The 22663-nt window shown below is 49.6% G+C and overlaps 1 long non-coding RNA gene across 1 annotated transcript in view; it reads left to right on the top strand.

The window, feature by feature from the left end:
- The window catches only part of LOC110402153, a 185504-nt gene that overhangs the window by 76090 nt on the left and 86751 nt on the right, over positions 1–22663 (top strand). The window contains exons 6-7 of the long non-coding RNA XR_002440930.1: positions 4124–4204; positions 4455–7201. This is a non-coding gene — a long non-coding RNA (uncharacterized LOC110402153). The remainder of the gene's footprint in view (positions 1–4123; positions 4205–4454; positions 7202–22663) is intronic.

The raw sequence follows: 22663 nt of genomic DNA on the forward strand, positions 1-22663 counted from the left end.
TGGGTGTCACTTGGTGCATGGGTGCTGCTGTGCACACGGGGCTGTTGGTGCAGGGGAGCAGCTGGGCTGGGGATGGGGTTGGGCAGCATGCACAGCCGAGGTGAGGTGGGAAGGCAGCTGGGTATTGCACTGCTTGGCAGCTGGGGCCTGCACGGCAGCGCTGCTCCAAGCACCCAGCTGGTGGGTGGCCACCGTTTTTTCTCTCATATCTGGAATCAAATCTGTCGAATATTACATTCCATGGGAGAAATAAATGAGCAAATGGAAGTGTATTCTCTTCTCCCAAGTTGACGGTAGGGCAATTTTGCATAGAAAAGAATGATTATCTCTAGATTTAACAGCCATAAACCAGTAACAATGTTAACAGGAATGTTCTCATACTGCATCATCATCAGACGTATAATGTTTAAAATTTTTAAATTGCTATTTTTCTGATGCTTTTCTCCTCCAGCATTTTTCTGCCTTTCTGAAATATGGTTGTTAGCATACAAGAAGCTGCAGAAATATGCTTCATCTTTCTTACATTTCCTTGTTCTCATTTTTTTTTAATCTTTGGTCAGATCTTCCATCTTGTCTTCTGTGTAAGCTTCTGCTACCAAGGGTATAATATGTCTTTAGTATACAGCATGGACTCACTTCAAAACTCATTGAAGTTAATGGGAGCATTTCCATTGACTGTAGTACATCTGAAATGAGGACATAGCTCTGTATGGAAACTTGAAAGCACTCTAAAGTCTAATTTCAAAGTCTAATACATACAGAAAATCTTCAGGAACGCAGACCCCATCTGAGGAATGTGTTACCTGTACAGAGTATTTGCAGCCAACGTGCTTCATATTCTCCCAAGTGATATGCCTGGTATTTCAGTCCGCGCTTCCACCTAGAAATCTTGAGCAGAAAGATGTCAAGGGTAAGGATATGGTAACAAAAATTTGAGTCTATTTTGTTTTATATCAGAGAAGTATCCTCTAGGGCTGATACAGAATTCATTACCCTGGCCATCTGCATTTTGGCCTGTTAAAAGACAGCTGTTGTGCTGTTGGATTTGTGGTTAGATCCAATATAACACTTCTTGCAGTAATAAATACATACTTTTCTCCATAAGAAAGAAAATGTTATGAATATTTTGCTAAGCAATTTCATTTCAAATTTGTTCAAAAATGAAGACTTCAGGTTTTCCCTTTAGTTCCTTCTATCATATGAGAAAGAATATTTTGGAGCAACAGATTTCTGTGTCTGCACCAGCCTTCCATTGGAGCATTATCTGAGGGACAGACTTGCCAAGTTCTCTGCAGTAACTATATAGCCACATGAGGATGACATAATTATTGACAATTTAAAATACATCTACAAAAGTGCAAACACAATTTTATGGGTGGGACAGTCCCAGCAGACACAACCACCATGTCTCATCCCTCCGCTCCCTGTCCTCCTGGATCATGTCTCCGTAGTTCCCCGTGCTAAGAGTGGCCTGGACAACGTGATGTTCCAAGCAGGGCAGCGCCCTGCTCTGCCCCGGGATAGGTAAGTTCCAGCATCTAGAAGATTTTCAAACAGCCAGACTGGGTCAGCTGGTTTTGCAGTTATTTCAAAGGCTGAGAAACAGTTTGTGTTCAATACGCTCCCAAATGGAGATTGCTTCTGTAGAGAATGGCCGACTAATGGAAGAATAATCAAAGCTAATAGCTGTTCGGTTGCTGAAGGGCACTTCTGAGGTAGGAGTCTGCCATCCATGTGATTGCTGGGGAGTGTGGCTCCACAGGCACAGCCAGACATCACCGTCATGTGTCTTCACCAGGCCCTTCTCTCCTGCGTCTCCTGCTGGAGCTCAGAGACCTTGTGCTCCAATCCACCTAACCCAGCACATCCCCTACGCAGCCTGATTTCCAGATACGGCTCCTAAGCCTCGCCCAGTGCTCTGCCTTGTGCTTCAGAGTCACATTTTGAAGCGATGCTAAAGAGCACTAAAAAACCTTAGTGGGAAAGAGAAGAAAATAATGTCTTCTGTTTACACTGGTAAACAGATATATGGATAAACTGTTGCTGAATTTTAAACAGAGGAATGTATTCCAGCCTGAGTTGTGCTAGTACAACCTCTGACTGTGTTCCTTGGTGAGAAGTCGCCAAGAGCTGCAGCCTGCTTGCTTGCCTTTCCCATGGGAGGTGGGTGGTTGCCACTTCCAATGTTTGGCAGGAAAGCACTGAGCATTAGGATCATGGAAGCATAGCATAGCTTGGGTTGGAAGGGACCTTGAAGCCCACCAGTCCCAACCCGCTGCTATGGGCAGGGACACCTCCCACTAGACCAGGTTGCCCAAAACCCCATCCAGCCTGGCCCTGGGCACCTCCAGGGATGGGACACCCACAGCTTCCCTGGTCAGCCTGCTCCACGGCCTCACTGCCCTCTGGAAGCTTTCTTCCTAACATCTAACCTAAATCTCCCCTCTTTTAGTTAAAAAACCTTCCCCCTTGTCCTATCACTACACTCTGATACACAGCCCCTCTCCAGCTTTCCTCTAGGGCCCCTTTAGGAACTGGAAATCACTGTAAGGTGTATCCCGGACACCTTCCAAACAGCATTAGATGTGTTTTTAGAAAGGTGTGTTTTGAGAGGGAAACTTTCTGAATGCTTGATTGAAATCATGTCTGCGTATCTGTTTCATCAAATCCACAGAGAGAGGAACATAATTTCATATTTCGGTGGGAGGTTTGTTTATACATCTTACTCCAAATAAAATTACTGTAGTATTTTCAGTTAAACAAAGACCATGCACAATCAGTTTTTGTCTGGACTGGGGAAAAACACTTAGGATGACTGAGATGCTTGTCAGAAGACAAGGCACTGGCAGGATGGCATCTGTGGACAGTGCCCAAACCTTCTCACTTCAGTAATTAATGCAACCAATAGATGATGACCAGAGTGAAGGACGCCTTATTGGAATACCCACAACATCAGTAAGGCTTTGGCTGCAGGCATTCCTCACACATCTCATAGCCCCTCTGCTCCAAGGACAGTTTTCTTCTGAGAAGGCAGACAGAAATTTGCAGCCCACAACTTGAAATGAAGATTAACTGGAGTGTGCTTTGAACGGCAGCCTCCCACAGACCATTTATTGTTGATTACGACGCTTCCAAATGGCGACAGGCTTGAATTTAGGGAAACAAGATGGCACTGACAGATGCAAACCGTTGCTTTTGGCAGCTGGAAGCTGAGCAGATGAGAAGAATGACATTTTGCTGCGGAGCTGGAAAACTTGGCAGTAGCTCGGGCTTTAAAACCACCGCTGCTGCTGGGTGTATGGTTTATAGTCTTCACAGATCATCAGGCCTCATAATGGGAAGAGACACGGAATTTGGAACACAGTGGCAAAACAGTGGCGATGATCCCTAGCAGAAGGAGGAGGCACAGCCAAGGGTCTCTCAGTGAAAGCACTGCTGGCAACCAGAGCCCTGCTGCCCGAGAACTGGGAAGAGCAGGGGGAAGAGATGGGAGCAGGGCTGGAGCCATTGGGCTGGAAGCTCTGTCACGTCTCAGTGGCTCTCCATCGGGCAGCAGCGGGTGGCAGAGCAGATGTCCACTTCTCTGTCTTCTTCTGGGGAGATAATGACAACTCAGTTAAAACAATGCTGTGGAAAACAGGATTGTAAGTAAACATGAGTTTAACAAGCATTGCTGGGTGTGCATGATATCAAACAACAGCATTGTTTCATCAGTGCTCAGTGGCCCACCAAAGGCCAAGGCCAGGGAGGGATGGGGTGGTGCTGGGCAGCCCCACTGCTGGGGGAGATTTTGCCAAGCTCCTGTTTGGTGAAGATGGTGTCAGAGACCAAGAGGATGAGTCCTCTGCCCCAGGAAGGAGGGTCGTCCATTGGTTGTGGGCAACCGACTCTGGGGCTTAGCAAGGGCTTGGGGGTCAGTGTGGTCACTGCTCAGTGCGCATTTGTTTCTTCTGCCTCCTGATTTAACTACTTGTGTTATTTTCATTATCATCACTTAGAGATCAAAAGAAGTAAGAAGCTGCGCTTGCTCCTACACATGGGAGAGGTATACTCTCTTCAGCCTTGATCTATGTATGGCACTTTAAAACTAGATTATGTGGCTTGCTGCTAATTTACATTGCAGAGCATAAACTCGTTATCTTCTTGGATGAATCTCGTGAGACTGGCAGCCCAGCACCAAAGACACCAGACATTACAGCTGCAGGTATTGTCTGCCATATTTCCTGGTGGTGTTGTCCAAGTACGACATTTTCTTTTTGTGGAAATGTTAAATAAGGGGATTATCTTAGAAATGTGATTTGAAAATCAGACTTTCCTTTCAAAATGTTATTTTGTAGGAACGTGATTTGTAAAAACATTTTTATTTCCTGATTGTATCATGTGTTTCCGTGCTTGGTTTGCACCTACTGCAGAGCTCATACATCCATGAACATGCAACTTTCCGCCTCCTTTAGGAGCAGTGAGAGCTTCCTGTTGAACAGGTACACTGAATCTTCATCCAGCAGCTTTGTTTTCCCTGTGCACCTTCCTACTAAGGAACTGCTTTGCTTCTCAGTTCTTCATTCAATAAAGTGTCTTTTGAAGCAGTAAGAAGCGATACCTAATGGGGAGTATGCTGCTCTGTTACAGAACGTGATAGCACCAAAAAGGTGTGAAATCCAAGATCATTTTCTGGTTGTTATGTATTAAATTAGAGTAAAGCTTCCCGAGGTGAAAAGAATCGCTCTCCATTACCAGACTCTTGGCTGTAAAACGTGTAGGTTACATCTCATTATCACTTAAGAATTAGAACCTCAAGGTCATGAATAACAAAATATGTGCCGCGACCCTCCGCAGAATTGGATTATTAAGTCAGCTAAGGATATGTGTAATTTTCTGTCATTTGTATGACCTTCCCAGATTAAGGTCAGTGCAGTGCTTATCAACAGAGCACGTGTCTTCGGGGCCCTGAACAAGTGATGAGACTCTCCAGAGATGCTGCACTTAGCTGATGAATTTGCAGGCTGTGGACACTTCTGGAGCACTCTCAGCCTGGCCCTGGCAGTGCTGCACGGTGCCCAGGGCTGGGGCAGGGATCTGTGGGACCAACCACAGTGTAAATGCTGGGTGGGAAACCGGTGGGCCCAAGACTGCAGAGGCTTCTGCAGCACTTGAGGCAACTGCAGGAAAGAAAGCATCATTTTCTCCTTGGAGTTAAGTAGTTACATTTGGATTAAATTTGGTTAAACAGTTAAATTTTCTCCTTGGGGTTAAATCTGGGCAGCCTGATCTAGTGGTTGGCAACCCTGCCAGTGGCGGGGGGGGGCTGGAACCAGAAGATCCTTACGGTCCCCTCCAACCTAAGCCATACTAGGATTCTATGAAACAGTATTTCTTTCCATAAAATTTGTTTTCAAGTTATCTGTGTGTGTGTGTGTGTGTGTGTTTGTTTTTATCCCAATAACATATGGTACAGTAGATGTTTCCTAACTGCTGCACATAATTTAGCAGTGAGTAGGTGATATTATAAAATATGTACCTTGGCAAATGTGCAAGTCCTTTTAGCAAAATTTACAATGGAGCAATCCCAAAGAGAGGAATGGGGAACTCACTGAAATTTGAAAATCCTTTCCCACGCCCCAGTCGTAAGTCACCTGTGTGCTGTGCAGTAACAAGCTTAGTGCCCGGCGCTTGCAATAGGAAGATTTCATAAATTATCCAACTGCTTGCTGGAGCCTCTTCTCTGGGATGCTATCCAGTCAGCTGCACTCATGCCAAATTGTACAGCAGTGCCGGAGTCAGGATTGTGAATATTCTCTGATTTAGAGGTCTAAGCAACTTAGAAGCTTAACAGACATGGGCAGTTAAGGCAATTTCATGGGAAGCGGCTCCTCAAGTTTTTACTCTGCACTTCCTGCTCCTTCTTAAGCTCTAGAAGAGGAAAATTCACAGGCTTTGTTTTCAGGTGAAGACTCAGAGGCTCAATTTTATAATAGTTAGATTTATGTCCTATTTCCCGTTACGTTTTTCTGTGTTTGGTTTTGAGGAATAAGACCAAAAGATGTGGGCTGTGCCTGGCACCTCCTGCCCACCCACAGCTCTGAGCATGAGCCAGAGAAGCTCAGGATCCCCTGCAAACTCGATGCCGAGTTCATCATTTCCAACCTGCGTGCCAACGTTTCAGCTGCTGCAGCAGAGATGGAAGCAGGGAACCCTTTGCTATGTAACTTCACAGGCTTTTGTTTTTGAAAAATTGAAGGTCTTCTTTGGACATCCAGTGGGAACAACCCTTCCTCTTAAATAGGGAAAGTAAAACTCATCTTTTGCAACATATTTCTGCCTTGCACATTGTTGCTTATTGCCACATAAATCTCCTACGTATACCAGTTTCCATGACTGTCTCTCCAGGTACTGTCAATAATTTCAGACAGCCTGCCTGCTGTCCCTCTGGTTTTACATTGGGAATGGCTTTGTTGAACCACTGCCAGTCCACAAGGCTGAGCATGACCAGGCCTGGTGCTTCCAGCACAAAGCTGCTTCTCTGCAGCACAGGCGTGCAGTCAGGTTTGGAATCCACTCTTGCTCTCGGGAAGAGATGTCTGCAAATCTTTTGAGGTGTTCACGGGGAGTTGTGGAGTCCCCAGCACAGCATGGACTCCACAGAAAGCGAAAACACAGAGCAGTCAAAGCCACAATCTGGGCAGCATCTATTCGTGCAGCTAGCCCATCCCGCCTGCCAAAACTTGTCTTGAAACAGGAGCTTTGCAGGATTGTTTGTTGGCGTAAGCAGCGCTCTTGATGGGGTTTTGATAGCTGCAGTCCGGGCTCTGTGCTCAACATATAATTTATACCATAAAGGGGTTTTGCAGATGGTGTTGCAGTATAAACAGACAATAATTTGCATCTGCAGTCATGTCAGCTTGAAGGGGAACCGAGGGGGCTTTTCCAGCTCGTGCTGCAGTGAGTCACAAAACGAACAGGTCATTTTGGGATGCAGAGGAGGGGAAGAAGGGATGGGGCGTGCGTGTTGTGCAGAGAGTCACCAGCACGAGGCTTCCTCGGGGGGTGTCGTGGTGTGGCTGCTTGTCCTGTTCACGTGCTCGTTCCACAGATGATTTTGTGACATGATGTGTTTTTGCCCCTAGATGCTGGCGGAGGCACTGCCGCATTGCCTTTGGTACTGGGCACAGCAGAGCCCTGCGAGGAGCTCATCCACGATAAGGTCTCTCTCATGTTGGCTCCTGATGTATCAGCTGCTTGGAATTTATCCAGTGCGGGTTATTTTTTCCTGTGAGCGATTGTATTTTTAATGTGAATATTATACTTTTTAGGTACTTTGATTCATTTGACTCTTGTGACTTCTATTCAGTTATTATTTTTTGTCAGCAGGACTTGAGCAGAACAATGTTTTCCTTTCGGTGTGCAAGGGAAGGGGGAAATTGGGCATCGTGGAGGAGGCAGCAGCTCTGCCTGGCACCAAGCAGCCGGGTAATGCTCAGGGCTGTGGGTTGGGGCAGCGGCTTGCTGAGTGGCTGGGAAAATACAGGAACCCCATGAAATCTTGCTCTGGGAAACGAAGACTAAGAGAAAAACAATTTGTCTGAAGGGACAGAAGGGGCCATGGCACACCACTGCTGCCTCCCAGCCCATAGCTCCCACCACTGAGATGCAAATCAGCACTGGCTGATATTTATTTTATCAATGTGTTCTGCAGACTAAAACTGTTCCCTGGCCAGCCTTTATTGCCAGCGAGCCTCGACTCCTGCGTTTTCATCCTATGGACTCCAGTGAATCTCATCCAAGTGAAACAAATTCTGCAAAACATATGATTTTCCTTGTCAAAACAATATGCGCCAACGTGAGATTTCAACACGAGTGTTTTAGACCAAAACACGTTTTGATTGGGTAAATTTAAAAACACTGCTATTTATCAAACACGTCTTCTCCGTTTCGAAGGCAGCGAGAAACCGTGATTGATACGCGGCTGGGAGCTGCTCCTTCCATCGTCGCCGGCCTGTCATTAAAAAGAATTGCGGCTCAGTCCCTGCCCCGTGCATTTTTCTTCTGCGAAATTTCGCAAGGTCAAAGGATTGTCAACATAACATCAATATCAGCAATCCATAATGCCGCGTCTTGTGAGCAAGTTCAGAAATAACAAGTTTGCTGCCAGCGCGGTATTACCAACTCACGCCCGTCATTTATCAGGAGCTGGAACTGATGAAAAAGAAAGTATCTGGCGGGCGCTGCGACTGAGTGCTTCCCTCGCTTGGCTTTGTTTTGTTCCGTTGATTTAAAGCTGTCACTTCCGTCTTCTCCAGCAATCCAGCTGCTGCCAGTAGGAGGCTCGGAAATGTTAATTTTTAATTTATAAATATTCTCAGTTTAGCTTTCGGGTACACCAGGGAGTATTTTTATGGGGTCATTAATTCTTGTCTCGAATGTGATGTGTTGGTTTCTTCATTCCCTTGGGGCACTTTACTAATGGTCCCGTGAAAGATGCCTTGAAGTATCTAACAGCAATTAAAACATGTCCCTTTGTTCCTAAATTAATCTTTCTAATTCTCTTTTAAAAACAATTTGCTGAAGAGCCCTATGTTTAGAAGAGGACTCATGTACAAGCTGCAAATGCTTCCGAAGGCCACCTTGGGACTGAGGATCTGTGGGCTAGGGGTGGTTTCAGCCCTAGGGTCAGCCACTGCCACCACCAGCACCACCAGCAGAGGAACCTGATTCCCTCCCACTGCACCTCCATCCCCGCAGCCAGCTCCTCTGGGTTGTCCTAAGCTTGCTGAAGTGTTTTCTATTCATAATTGTGCAAGGTTCAAGAAAACATGAGGTCTCAGAAGCTTGTTTGAAATACATTACAATGCAGGAATGCAGCAAGCAAGCCATGTGAGGAACTTCAGTGCTGATAGGGGAGAGCACTGGGTCTCTGCACGCACAGAACAGAAGGAGCAAATTTTTGCTAAGCACTGCTTTTAAGCTAAAGGTGAAGGCCAAGGTTAGACTATAATAGTAATGTAATTATGACAATAAATTAGTAAGTGAAATGTGCCTTTAACTGGAACGAAGTGTTAGTCAATGAGACCGAGGCGTGCTTTGAAATAGAACTGCCAATGAAGCAAATAAGGTGCAGATGATATGCATGAACCAGCAGTTTGGGGAGGAGTTCCCAAAATGGCTTAGAACGCTAACCCCATCTCTTATGTTTGGTTTTAAGTAATCTGAGGTTCCATTAGTTTTGGTGTAATTGATCCAGTTCGGTCTAGCAGAGTTAGCAGGTCTTAATTGGGCACCATCTGACCTTAATGTCCTGATGACCAGCACCTGCAGGAGGGCTGTGGCTTCAGAGTAGGCAGCCCCAGCTGGGTGCTGTTGTGCTGAGAGCTGCTTCAGAAGTGGGTGAGTTTCTGTTTCTCTCCTCTTTTAGTTGAACCGTGTGGTTTTGTATTATGGTGACTTGTTTACCGTGCTTGTGTGTGATTTTGAGAGCTAGGTTGGAGTTGGAAGTGTGAGCGCATATGAAAATCTGAGAAGTTGATCGGAATAAAGCTTGCGTGCTTTCTTCTTGTGGCAGAGCTTGAATGTGCACACAGGCCACCTCCTGAATCAGGACTGTGGCTTGGAGCTTGCTGAAGGGCAGCTGCTCTTTGTAGGAGAGGGAAGGCTGCGCTTTTACTCTGTGTTGCATGGGCTAAACCCCCTGACCTCACCTCTGTGCTCCCCAGCTGGCCTGGCTCCCCTTGGTCAGCTCCCAGCCTGGCTCCCCTTGGGCTGGGGCTGAGTGTCCCCATGGGCATGGCATTGGTACCACAGAGCTTGCTCGATGCCAGCTGATGGGCACGAGGGTAGGGAACCTCCGTAGCTTCTTGCTTATATGACATTTAGATCCACAGGTCATGCAGACGATTACACGTTATGTCGGTTAATTCTCTTCCTGTGACAACAGGGATTCATTTCTGGGTTTGTTTCTGCAGAGGTGGGTGGTGTGAGGGGAGGGCTGTTACCGGGCCCTTCCCAGAGCTGCGTCCGCTCAGTGTCTGCCTGCTGCTCCTCGAGGCTTCGTGATGAGTTTCTCTTTGGTTCATGTTTGTTCTCGTTTAAATTAGCTGAAGTCATATGTGAACTGAGCGGTGTTTTCTGTCCTTTCCCAATTGAAGTAATGGTTTGTACAGTACAAAAAGCCACGCGACCGCTGAACATCTACTGCTCTGGGTTGATGTGCACACGAGCGTTGTATTTCCAGACTGCGAATAATTTCGCAGTTGAAGTACAGAGATGTGGGTTTTTAGCTCGCACTCTGTGAAGATTACTTTTGTTGTTCTGTTGTTGTATCGTTTTCTTAATCCGATGCCTTTGGTTCCTGCCATCGTTCCTGCTATTGACTTGTTTGCCTTTTTCCACAGGCAATCAATTGTAAGTGGGAAGGCAGTGAGTGCTTGTGCTCCCTCCAGAGGATTTCATTCTGTGCAGGGAGTGCCTCATTTACAGGGTGCATTTTCTCTTTAAAATTGCATAATCTTTATTGTGCCAATATTGATGTGCTTTTTACTAGGGTTAAAAGTGATAGAGAGTAAAGCAGTGAGTGCATGGACTCAGCGTGGCTGTCTACCTGAGTTGCTCGTGTGGTTTAATTACTGCTGTTGGTGTGGTCTAGTGAAAAATGCCTGTCTTGAACTCAATGTTGGTACTTGCTGTGGCTTAAATACTAAGAAAGTGTTTTAAATAATTGCAGCTTCTAATTCTGACTATGCAGAGCTGTTTTGTCAGTCATCACACTCAATTGTTCCATGTCTGAGGGACAAAATAAAGGAACCGCTTGATCTGGCCCTTAGGGATGGGGATGTATCGCCAGCCTGCCAGGGAAAAAGGAATTGGTGTTTGAGAAAGGTGCTGCGAGATGTAGAAGTTCAGGGGAGAAGAGCAGGGCTGCAGAGTTCCTGTAGGCGATGCCTCAGACCAATGAAATCAAGGCAGCTCTACAGTCTGGTTTGAGGAATCTCGAGCATACAGGATAGGGCAGTCATGGGATGGGGAGGAGTGGCAGGCAGTGGATATGTGAACTGAAGGAAATCTTTTCTGTAGAGCAACCCCAAAAGCAAGGAGCCCACGAGTGTTGCTTTCCAAGTGTCTATGAGGAGCCTGGCTGAACTGCATGCCAAAGTTCAGCTTGGAAAGAAACATAGCCCAGCAAGGGAATCCTCAGGGCTCTGGGAAAAGGCCAGGAGGGGACTGCTGGGAAAAGCTGGCATTTAAAAACTGGAATCTTGCCCCAAATGTGAACAGGGAAGCATGGCAGGCTGGATGTCAACAGGTGACTAGGTGGCTTAGAGAAGCTTTCTTGCAGATGGAGGTGCCAGAGCGCCCATAGAAGAGTTCTGGGGCAACCCACAGCCCACGGAGCAGCAGGGCTGTGGCAGCAGTGTCCCTCTGGTCACAGGGGCTGTGCTGAGGGTGGTGGCTGCAGAACCAGCCTGCAACAAATCCTGTGCTGCTGGCATTGGGGTGCTGCTCAGAGCTGAGCTGATGGTAGAAGGCAAAGCTGCTCCCTCCTGGGAGTTACAGCAGGGTAGGGCAGTCCTGGCCATGTCAGCCTGCTCGTAGGAGTACGTGGTACCTCTGCACTGTGCTGAGCTCTACAACTCGCTGAAATGGTCTCCTCACGTTGTGCTGGGGGCTGCCCTGCTCCAGGCTGGGTTTTGTGGAGGAGCCTTCCTGGAAGTTACAGCTTGTGGCCTCCTCTGAAAGATGCATTGGTGTGAAAGAGGCAAAGCCAGTTCTCTTTGCTTTGGCTTCTCCGAGCCTCCATCTAACTTCTCTCTTACACTGGCATGCCTATGCCCCTGCAGCCCCTTACGGCTTGCCTGTAGGTGAAGGGGCTGACTGATCTTCACCCACAGTGGGCATTTCCCATGTTAAAATTCCCACACTGGCTTTGCAGTGGTGGCCTTCTCACTGTTGCAGTGGGAAGAAAACACTTGTGTGCATTTTCACCTCAACAGCCACTGAGATGTCCAACCAGCTTGGGCAGATCCTGCGATGTGTGCAGTCTGGGAAGGACTGACCCCAGGAAAGTTGTCTCAACCACCCTGAAAGTTGCTGTGCCCTTCTCAGAAGGAGGGGGGAGGTGCATGTTTAAATGCCGGTGCTCCCTCATGTTCTCGGGTTTTCTTTTGGACAGCCTTCAAAAGAAAAATCCAGCCTGTGTGCTCACACCGGCCGTGACACTGCAATTAGCTGCGTGCCCTGTATCTTTCTGTTGTTGATGGAGGATATTTTTCTAATCTGGGGGAAAGAGAGGTTGTGCGCAGCAGAGCACTTGAGCAGAGATACTGTCCTGAGGACACAGCGTCAATGGGATGATTGCCCTTCACTTGCCTCCTGTGTGCTTTGCTGTGAGGAGCAGGCTCGTTCTTTGGCTTAGTGCTCTCAATGCTTTTTAGTTGCAAAACAACCTTTTAATCCATTGGTTTTCTCTGTAAAGTACCAGGAAGGAAAGGAGGAGAGGCTCAGTTAGGCTAAGCTATAGCCAACATGACATTGCAGCCACTTTGCTCCAGCTCCAGCACTGCCCCATTTAGCTTAGGGGAAGGGTCCCCAGGGCACCTGCATGTTGGTTACAGCTCAGTTATCACTCAATCACTTTTAGCATTGCATCTTTAACGTAGCAGACTGAGAAAGCTCATGTAGGAGAAGGAGCAGAGCTGACACGCGGTGTGGCTCCTGTTCTTCCAAAAACTGTGAGCTCCCTTTCTCTCTTCTCCTCCCTCCCTCACAGCGCTTGGTGTGATGTTGGAAGAAGCAATTAATTTCCCATCTCTATTTCCATTGCTAATCTTCGTGCTTTGCCAGAATTGCACCTCCCTTGTCTGAGCAGTCTGACACTTGCAGCCTATTTTCTTTGTCTGCTCTGATTTCTGATTATTCAGCCCTTCTAAGGAGAGACTGCTCCTCCTATGTATAACTCTGGGCCCACAGTGCTCTGACCATGAGTGAATTTCCCCATTCCCAGCAGTGATGTTCTTCCCCTGTTCTCATCTTAAAACTCTGTGATGTGTTCCTGGGAGGACCATAATAGAAAGAACCATTGCATCCACGATTTCTGGCCATCCACCAAGAGATCTCTTGATGCTGAGAAGCACTGTGGGGAAGGGGATGCAGTTGTCTTCCATTGGCTGCTCTTCAAGCAGCCCTGTGGAGAGGAACTTGGGGGTCCTGGAGGACGAGAAGCTGGACATGAGCCAGCAGTGTGCGCTGGCAGCCCGGGGGGCCAACTGTGTTCTGGGCTGCATTGAAAGAGGAGTGGGCAGCAGGGAGAGGGAGGCGATTGTCCCCCGCTCCTGGGCTCTTGTGAGGCCCCCTCTGGAGTAGTGCGTGCAGGGCTGGGGCCCCCACCACAAGAAGGACTTAGAGTTCTTGGAAAGAGTTCAGTGGAGGGTGACCAAGATGATCAGAGGGCTGGAGCACCTCTCCTTTGAGGAAAGGTTGAGGGAACTGGGCTTGTTTAGTTTGGAGAAGAGAAGGCTCTGGGGAGACCTCACTGTGGCCTTCCAATACTTGAAGGGAGTGTATAAACAGGAGGGGAACGATTGTTCATGAGGGTGGATAGTGATAGGAGAAGGGGGAATGGTTTTAAACTGAGACAGGGGAGATTTAGGTTGGCTATTAGGAGGAAGCTTTTCACTGCGAGGGTGGTGATGCACTGGAGCAGGTTGCCCAAGGAGGTTGTGGATGCCCCGTCCCTGGAGGCATTCAAGGCCAGGCTGGATGTGGCTGTGGGCAGCCTGGTCTAGTGGTTGGTGACCCTGCACTCAGCAGGGGAGTTGAAACTTGATGATCTTTGAGGTTCTTTTCAACCCAGGCCATTTTATGATTCTGTGATTCAAATGTGTGTACCGACCCTGGAAATTGGGGTAGATTCAACAGCAGCATCTGCCTGAATCTCCCCACAACTGTAGAGCTCCTGGGGCCTGCAGGCTGAGGTGTGCTGGGCTGTGCATGGCTTGAACGTGGCACCAGGGCTGGGAAGTGGCCTCTTCTTGAGACGTCAGCACAGCATGGTTAGGGTGGGACCAGAGCTGTTCTTTCTCCACACCAATACTGCATACCACTGTGGACTTCTCAGGAGGATCTGGTTTTGGGGTGCTGGAACCTGATCCTGAGACACTGTTGGGTGCTGCTCTCAGCTGTAACCTTGTCAGTCATGCCAGCATACAGACCCACGTGGAAGCAGCACCTGCGTGCCCTGGTAAGCTTCTGTAGGAACACAAACAATGGAATCTCCCTCCTAAAATAATAGCTGTGATTCTAAGATGGGACTCAGTGGGAGGTTAGTGATTAAGAGCAAATTAGTAGATGGTATGAATAAAACAAGCTGTGTGAGCCTGTTATCTTTTTAAGATATGCTGGGTGAAAAGTACAACTGATTCTTCTTGCAGTTTCATGGCAATGGTGGAAAGTTGTGTGTTTTCATGGCCTGTAAGGAGGGCGTAGAAAGTGAACAGGTAGAAAGCAAGGTGCTTGGGTTCTGTTGTGTTGGTGAGCCATCAAATGGATCAGGAGCAGAGAGCAAATCTCCCATCTGACAGGTCTGACTGCCACCAGTCCCAGTTTCAGGATTATTTTGGAGTCCTCGGAAGTGTTGCTGAACCTCCCAGGCAATGGGCAGCTTCTGCTGTGTGATGGCTGCTCCCCAGCACTGAATCCGTCTCTACTGAACTCCTGGCTCCCTTCACTGGGCTGGAGGGGACAGCCCTGTGCTCTGCCACCAGGGAAGGTGGTAATGGAGTGTTGGTTGCACCAGATGTCATTGCCATTAACAGCACTGGTGGTGCTGAGCTGTCCCTCAGCTCCAGGCCAGCAGCCATCTCCCTGCGAGGTGGGTAACTCAGGCAGCCAAAGGGCTCAGCGAGCACAAAGGCAGCTGCAGACCTGGACGCCCATCCTGATGCTGCCCACTCTCTGCAAGCAGCACAGCGTGCCCAGCCCTGGCCTTCCCTGCTCTGCTGCTGCTTGGCTCTGCAGAGGCAGCCTGGGAGCAAACGCTCTTGTGCTCTTTAATGGGCTCTGCAAATCTGCAGGTCCTCAGATGCAGATCTTCTGTAGGCAAGGATAAATCAGAGGGACTGAGAGCACTGTCTGCAGCTGTGCAGTGCTGCTACATCTGACCCTGCCAGCTGCTCCTGAGCATGCTGAGGAGGAGCAGCACCAACACACAGCGTTGGCTGCCATGCCCACTGATTGCTGGGGACTGGGGCTGCTCAGCCTGGGGTTCACCCCAGGATCCCAGTGCAGGGGCTTCTCATGCATCACATGGTGAGGTTTCCCTTTCTGGCATTACTGCAGAACCCTTTCACACCTGCCCCAGGCAATGTTCCCCTCTACAGAGATGTTTCTGGGATTTACTGCTCTGTCTGATTCAGTTTTCAGGGTGTTCACTAAACAGACTTGCTCTTTCACATTTATACAGAGAATCTGAAATAGGCTCTGTGATATCAGAACTTAATTACTACTCACTGCATGCTTTCAGAGGGGCACATGGGTCCTTGCACTATTTTGCTCTTGGCTTGCTCCAAACTTGAAGCAGGGAAACCCGTACCCATTCTGTGGTATATTAATTGCTGCTGTCCTCCTGCTGCTTTTTATAAGGTTGCAGCTACTGCATTCAAAAGATGTTGGTTTTGCTACCAAACTTGTGTGGAGACTGAGATGTGAATGGAATATCCAGTTCTTTGCAGTGATGTAACGTCTCTTTAGTGGCAAGGTTCCTTCCAGACGCTGCACAGGAGATGCAGCTTCATTAGAGCCATAATAATAGAATGAGTTATCCCAGAGTGCTCTTCACCTTTTAAGTTACCTCATTCACAGAGCTACAGAAGGTCCTGACTGATACACTTGCCCAGCTTGTCCTTCAGCGGGTGTGCTCCCCTGTGCCCTGCCTTGTGCCCGATCCTCCTCTCTGCCGTCAGCGCAAATCTGAATCATCACGACTGGAAGCGCCGGCATTAACCTGGCTTACCATACCTGCAGCTGGTGCCTGCCTCCTGCAGAGCCCCGAGCAGAGGCTGCAGGTGGCACCTGGCCAGCTGTGTGCCTGCTGCCTGCGGTGCGTGCACGCTGAGTCGTGTTTCTCCCTGGGGAAGCTGGGAGTGCCATTCTTGTTCAGCAGCGGGGCGTTAAATGCGCTGCAGTGAACATCAGAGAAGTCCTTTCCGCCTCACGCTACCAATCTTGTCCCTGGAATGAGGACAGCAGGGTAACGCTGCAGAGGAGACGCACCCGGCCGAGTGCAGTGGCTGTCAGGGTTGGTGGAGGTCTGCTCACCAGCTCTGCACTGTGCAGCAGCGCTCTGTGCAGACAGGAACGTCCCACTGCAGCGCTGAGATGTGCTCTGAGCTGAGCGCTGCTGCCTGCGTGCTGAGCGGGGGAATAAAGCAATTGCACGAGCACGCCGGGTGTCAGTGCCACGAGTACGGTACCTTGGGTTTTAAAAGAGAGAAAATACGTGGATTTCCAGCTTCAGACAGCAGGGAGCTGTGCTGCCTAGCCGCTGGTACAGCTAACGTGGGCATCTCGGGTATGGCCCAAGGAAGTGGCTCTGTGATAGGAACCGGTGCTGTTCGGATATGTTGTCTATCGCTGTACCACGCTACCATGCATCACAGCTGTCCTGACATGCAAAACTTCCTCACAGAGCTGAGCACTGTCTTATCAGAAGCTTCCCTTGCTGTGAACGGAGACTTCAGTATGTGAGATTGCATTGCGTTGTTGAAGCCTGCAGTGGTGCCAGATGTGGAGCTGAGCATTTATGTCATGGAGTCATAGAATGGCCTGGATTGAAAGGGACCTCAAAGATCATCGAGTTTCAACCCCCTGCTGAGTGCAGGGTCGCCAACCACTAGACCAGGCTGCCCAGAGCCACGTCCAGCCTGGCCTTGAATGCCTGCAGGGACGGGGCATCCACAACCTCCTTGGGCAACCTGTTCCAGTGCATCACCACCATCTGAGTGAAAAAATTCCCTGTTATATCTAACTTAAACCTCCCCTGTCTCAGTTTGAAACCATTCCCTCTTGTCCTAAAATGCCAGCTTGGTCTGGATGAAGGACAGACAATTTGGTCCCAAAAGGGAAAGTTCTCTTTTGAGCCTCACCGCTGTTCTGAACTCCTCTTACTGGAATTCCTCTCCTGTGAGCACTGCACGTTGTTGCAGTTTGGCATTGACTTGAGGAGTCTGAAGATGCTCTGCTGGGCTGCTCCGAGGGAGGTATCAGGTCATGAACAATGTCATGTCATTACACCCACCCTGGTGGTGTGTTTTTTCTGATTTACACTGGGTGAAGCTGGGCTGCAGCGCAGCATCAGCATGAACTTCCACAACATAATATGGGTTTACTTTCTTCTCACGGCCTCCCTGGTCTCTTTTGTGTGGTTACCTATTTGACAGTGGGTGTATGCAGCAGCTGTGATGGAAGAACACCCTGTTATGATGGCATGTTCTCCAGCATGGGAGGGCATTGGCAAGCTTTGGCTCTGTAGCTTGGATAGGGACACAGTAGTCCGTGGCTGCACACTTAGCTCTTGCTTTTTGCATAGTAAGTGTGCAGTGGTGTTCTTCTGCCCTACTGAGTAACCTTCTGTGATGTCATCCTTATTTCTTTCTTGTTTTTGTCTTTTTTTTTCTTCCCATTCTGTGGGTAAAATTCTGCTTTTTAATTAAGTCGTTGGGAATTCGGCCACTGAACTTAGTAACCAGCCTTAATACATTTTCATAATTAGACCTTATGATCTTCCTTGCTGTGCCAAAGTAGCAAACTGCCATAGAGAGTAATGGACGATAAGAGTTTTTCTTATGGAATAAAGAAAGGAATACCAGGAATTGGACTCCATGACAGGCTGGTGCCTGACTTCTCTTTCTCTTGGTGCTGTCACTGTGGAAACACGCACTGAGGAGGCAATCTCATGGTTCAGAGAGCACGGCGTGGTACCGCTGACCCTTCAAAGGCATGGAAGTCATCACCACCCAGTCCTGCCTTTCGGCCAGAGCACGGGTGGGTTCTGCCTCTGCTGGAATAAATCCCAAGCCAAAAAACCTGACAAGCTGGGGCCGAAATGTGATGCTATGAAGGTGAACCCCAGCGATGAGCTGGTGCTGCCTGCAGTGCAGGGTTGGCTGCAGGATGCTGCCCTGCTCCTCAGCCTGCTCGCTGCTGCTGTGGGGTTGGGGGTGCTTCCACCTCCAGCTCCGTGCTGCAGGAGCAGCTGGCTTTGCTTGGAGGTTTGGGAGGCGTTTTGTAATTGTGGTGTACCGTGGGTGAACTCGAGCTATTTCAGTTAGTCACGCGGATCTTAGGACATCTCTGCTCATAACTAGAGAAAAATAGAACGCATTTTAAGGAGACGGGTTTTATCACCATGGCAAAATGGTACAGTGACCTGTCTATTATGTCTGGGGAAAAGTGAACCTTAAAGTACTCCCCTGCTAGTTCTGATTGCCTCATTCATTTTGGACAGAAGAGCATGTTGGAATACATTTCCTTCCCCCCACCTTTGGGAACAGGAGGAGGGGACCCCAGGGGTTGCCACCATTGCTGGGGATGTTCGGGGTTTGAAACTCAGAGACGTGCTGCCTCCTTGCTAAGGCTGGAGCATCTCCTTCCTTGCCATGGCATTCTTGTGGCAGTGATGTTTCTTCTGGATTCAATCTTCACTTGCTAGTCACCTTCTTAAAATCAGATGCAAGATTGCATCAAGAGTCTTTGCTGCGTGCATTTGTTACATGCTTCCATGTTTCCTCTGTGAGCATCTATCAGCACTCCCATTAGAAAACCCCCTTTCCCTTGGCTTTGTAGAGTAGCTGTATGTATCCAACCTGGATGGAAACGTGCTGATGTCTGAGCTCCTCTACAGAAAAGAGAGTGTTGCTGCTTGCACTGTGCCACCCTGCCCAGAGGGGGAGATGAGAAGGCACTCATCTCGAGTTATGTCCTGAGGGTCCGTTTGCTCACAGTGCTGTGTCCTGCAGCAGGATGGTGCCCAGCCCTTCAGCCCTCATGCCATCAGAACAGGGCACTTTCCCCTTCCTGCTCTCAGTGGGCAGAGTGAGGCCCTGCTGTCCACACTGCTGCTGCTGCAGCTCTGTTTCACGCCCGAGGCTTAAACGTTCTGGGCCAGCTGCCGTGACGTGTGCTCTTGCTAATGCTCCTAATGTAATATTTATAACAACCTGCGCAGAGAAGAGCCCGCAGACCCCAACAGCTGCCGTTTTCCCTTTCATTTCTCCCTTCTGCTTGCTTCTGGCTAGGCCAAAAATGGGGGAAGCAGGAGTGCTGCCAGCGGTGCCTCGCCGTGCTGCTCGCAGCGCAGGTTTGCTCTTGCTGCTAATCTGCTCGCCCCAGCCTCCCCCCCAGCCTTTATATGGCATTATTATGCGCTGGCAAATAACCCAACCTGATGAATGTTGGTATTTAGCAGGGCAAGAATTTCAGCTAAATCAGTTTCGGGAGCAAAATCCGTCTCGGCGTAATGTCAGGGCTGCCCGGATAATGCAGTTTGGTGGTTTTATCGAGGCGCTGCTCAGCCCTATGAAGTGCGTCATGCCCGCAGGCAGCGCCTGCTCTGATTGCCTCTGCTGCTCTCGAGGTGCAGTGCAGCATCCATCAGGCACAGGGAGATGTGGGCTTTCTGTGCTCCGTGTGCAGTATGGTAGCTAATGGCTGGGAACAGAACTACTGCAGCTGACCCCAGTCGCAGCTCTGTCTCTGCATCGCAGCCAGGGTTCAGCTGCGTGACTTCAAGTCAAAGAAAGCTTCCACTGGAGGAGCCCCAGTGAAGAGGCTGAATGATGATAAAACGCACGCGATGCAATCCGAATTCTAAATATTTCATGCAATTATAAATGAGAGTGCCTTTTTGGGGAGCTCAGCTTCTCCTGAGGGATGCTCTGGGGTGGCCAGTGACTGCAGAGGAGGAATTCAGGTCTGTGCACCAAACCCAGACACGGAGCGTGCTGCTGCCAGGAGCAGGCTGTGGTTGGCATCACTTGCACGCCCTGGGCAGCTGGTGTGGGCAGAGCTGTGCCCCCTGCCCTTGTGCCCTGCAGCAGGTGCCTGGGCTGCCCAAGGAGCTGGGTGCAAGTACCTGCATGCAGCTTCATCCCTTTGCTCAGCGGGACCAGCGATGCCTGTTGTGCTGCTGTGAGCTCAGGGCCTCCCCGTGCTCATCTGTCTGTGTGATGCTTCAGGAGAATCCCCTGCTTACTGTGAAAGCCCGTGCCACAGATAACAGGGAGAACAACTTCCAGCGCATAGAAAGGAATGGTTTCATCCCAGGATTTGTCGATTGTTTCCCTTTTAGCTGCAACGGGCTTTTTTGGGGAAAACCCATGTTTGATAGTCTTAGATGGTATTACAGTGGTTTCCCTTTTGAAGAAGAGAGGAAAAGCCGGTTGAGATGCTGATTATTAATTCTGATCCTATTTCCACGAGGGCTGAACAAGAGAAATATATATTCATAGAATGAAAAGAAAGAAGAGCAGAGAGGTTCAAGGCAGCTTCGATCTGCCCCAATCAGGACGGGGCTGCACTGGTTCCTGCAGCAAAGCTGCCTCTGTGCTGGACTTTGAAAGGCACTGGGGTTGCAGGGGTGGATGCAGGAGAGTGCTGTACCATGGCAGCTCCACAACTAACCCTTTTTCTGAAGAAGCAATGGAGAAAAGAGGGAATAGAATGAATGAAGACAAAAAATAATTTAAAGAGAGGATGAGAATCCATGCTGCTGTGATGTGCTGTGAGTGGAGGTGCTGGCCTTGCTGCCACGGGTCCCCCTGTCCCCCCTGCCCTGGGGAGGTCCCAGTTGGAGCGCTGCGCCCCGTGCTGGGCTCCCCATTTCCAGGCAGGTGTAAATAACACAGCATTGTGTCCTTACTGACGCCCTCGAAATCGAGTCTCCGAGCCTTCGAGAAGTTAGCAGCTAAGTCTGAGTTGAGCCATCGGCACGTAGTCAAATTTTCCGCTCAAGTGAAGTGAGTTTAACAGATGTTTATGCAAATGGGGGCGAAATCAGAATTAAAAAGTGATTAAGCGACTGAAGAGAGGGCAGGAAGGTGCTGCCCGTAGCCCCTGCACTGGGTCCCGGGGCAGGAGTGCCCCTTGGGATGCACGCGTCACCAGCACGGAGCCGATCGAGGCTCACCCGCGTGGGGACTGCAGCGAACCGGGGGTGAGCAGCCTGCCCTGCCCCCCGGGGGGGTTCTGTGCTCTGAACAAACAGCGTTACAAAAGGAACAACGACTCCTAGGCACGTTTGATGCGGTGCCCTAAGATCACAGAATCATTAAGGTGGGGAAGGACCCCTCAGATCCCCAACCCCCCCCCTCCCCGTTCTCGCTGACCGCATCTCTCAGCGCCGTGTCCCTGCGGTTCTTCCTCTTAGCGAGAGTCACTTAGGGGGATTCTCGTTAAAGCAGCAATAAATAACGCAGAAACGTTGCAGAAGCGTCTGTTACCGTTACTTTATTTACTGGAGGTGCACGTTCTCCCCGAGACGGGGTTTTGTTGCTAACTCTTCCATCCCTCCCATGCTGCTGCGCGGACTCCGGCGCACGCCAGGTTTGCGATGCGCAGGCCGGGCTGCAGCTCAGCCAAAGCGTGTCCTGGGGCTGCTCTGATTGTACCTACAACGCGTTTTCGCTTAATTATCTTGTCATGATAATTCCCCTTAATTATCTCGCCATAATAAATTCAATAGGTGAATTAATGCGGAATAGTCACTCAGCAGCGCTGGTAATTTCAACGGCTTTGTTTTCGTTGTCAGTGTTTTCGCTGAGAAATCAGAATCCTTTTGCTTCCACAAAGAGCCCTTTAGCGTTAATGGGGCCCTGCTTTTCTGGCTTCCCTATTTCTGCATCACAAAGCGAGCAGCGCCGTGCCCGGCTTCCCTGGGGGGCGGGGGGAGAGCTGGGAGCGCAGCAGGGAGTAAAGCTTCGTTATTTCAATGGGCCAGAGGAATTCTGCAAACTTTTTGCTGGAACAGCTGCCTACCACTGCGTGATTTGAAGTCTCTTGGATGCGTTTTGTTTGTTTCAGAAGGAAGGAAAAAAAAAAAAAAGTCAAAATACTTCCTCGCCGAGCAACTGGAGCGTAACGGGGCGCAGCGCCGGCAGCCCTTAGCGCAGAGCCCCGGCTCCTGGCGGTGATGGGGAGAGGCACACGAACCCTCAGCTGGCCGCAGTGCTTAAACGGGCTCCTCTCAGCCCGGCGTGTCCCGGCTGCTCTCTGCTAAGGGCCGCGCTCCCACGTTGCTGGGGCCAGCTCTGTGCCAGCTGTGTCGGGCCGAGGGGGCACAGCTGGGGCAGAGTAAGAGGCCGGTGAGCACCGCTTAGAGCCACAGGGGACAAGTAAGGCTTGCCCGAGTCCTCCTTTATTTGCAGACCATCAGCCTGCGGTAAAGCACGGCTTTGATTCGGTTTCGCTCAGATGGGGGCATTTCGGTAGAGCTTGGAAGCAGCGCTGCTCCAGGGAAATGAACAATGATCTGCGGCCATGGGAGCAGCGCTGGTTCGTTCCCTGCTGCCCTCCCAGAGAGCAGGGGGTGTGCAAAGGGCTGCAGCTGGGCAGGGCCGTGCCTGCAGCAGAGGCAGAGTGGTGACCCACAGGTAGGGGTGCGCTGCCAGGGCTGCCCCCCCCC

This window comes from Numida meleagris, chromosome 6, assembly GCF_002078875.1.
Source record: "Numida meleagris isolate 19003 breed g44 Domestic line chromosome 6, NumMel1.0, whole genome shotgun sequence".
NCBI lineage: Eukaryota > Metazoa > Chordata > Aves > Galliformes > Numididae > Numida > Numida meleagris.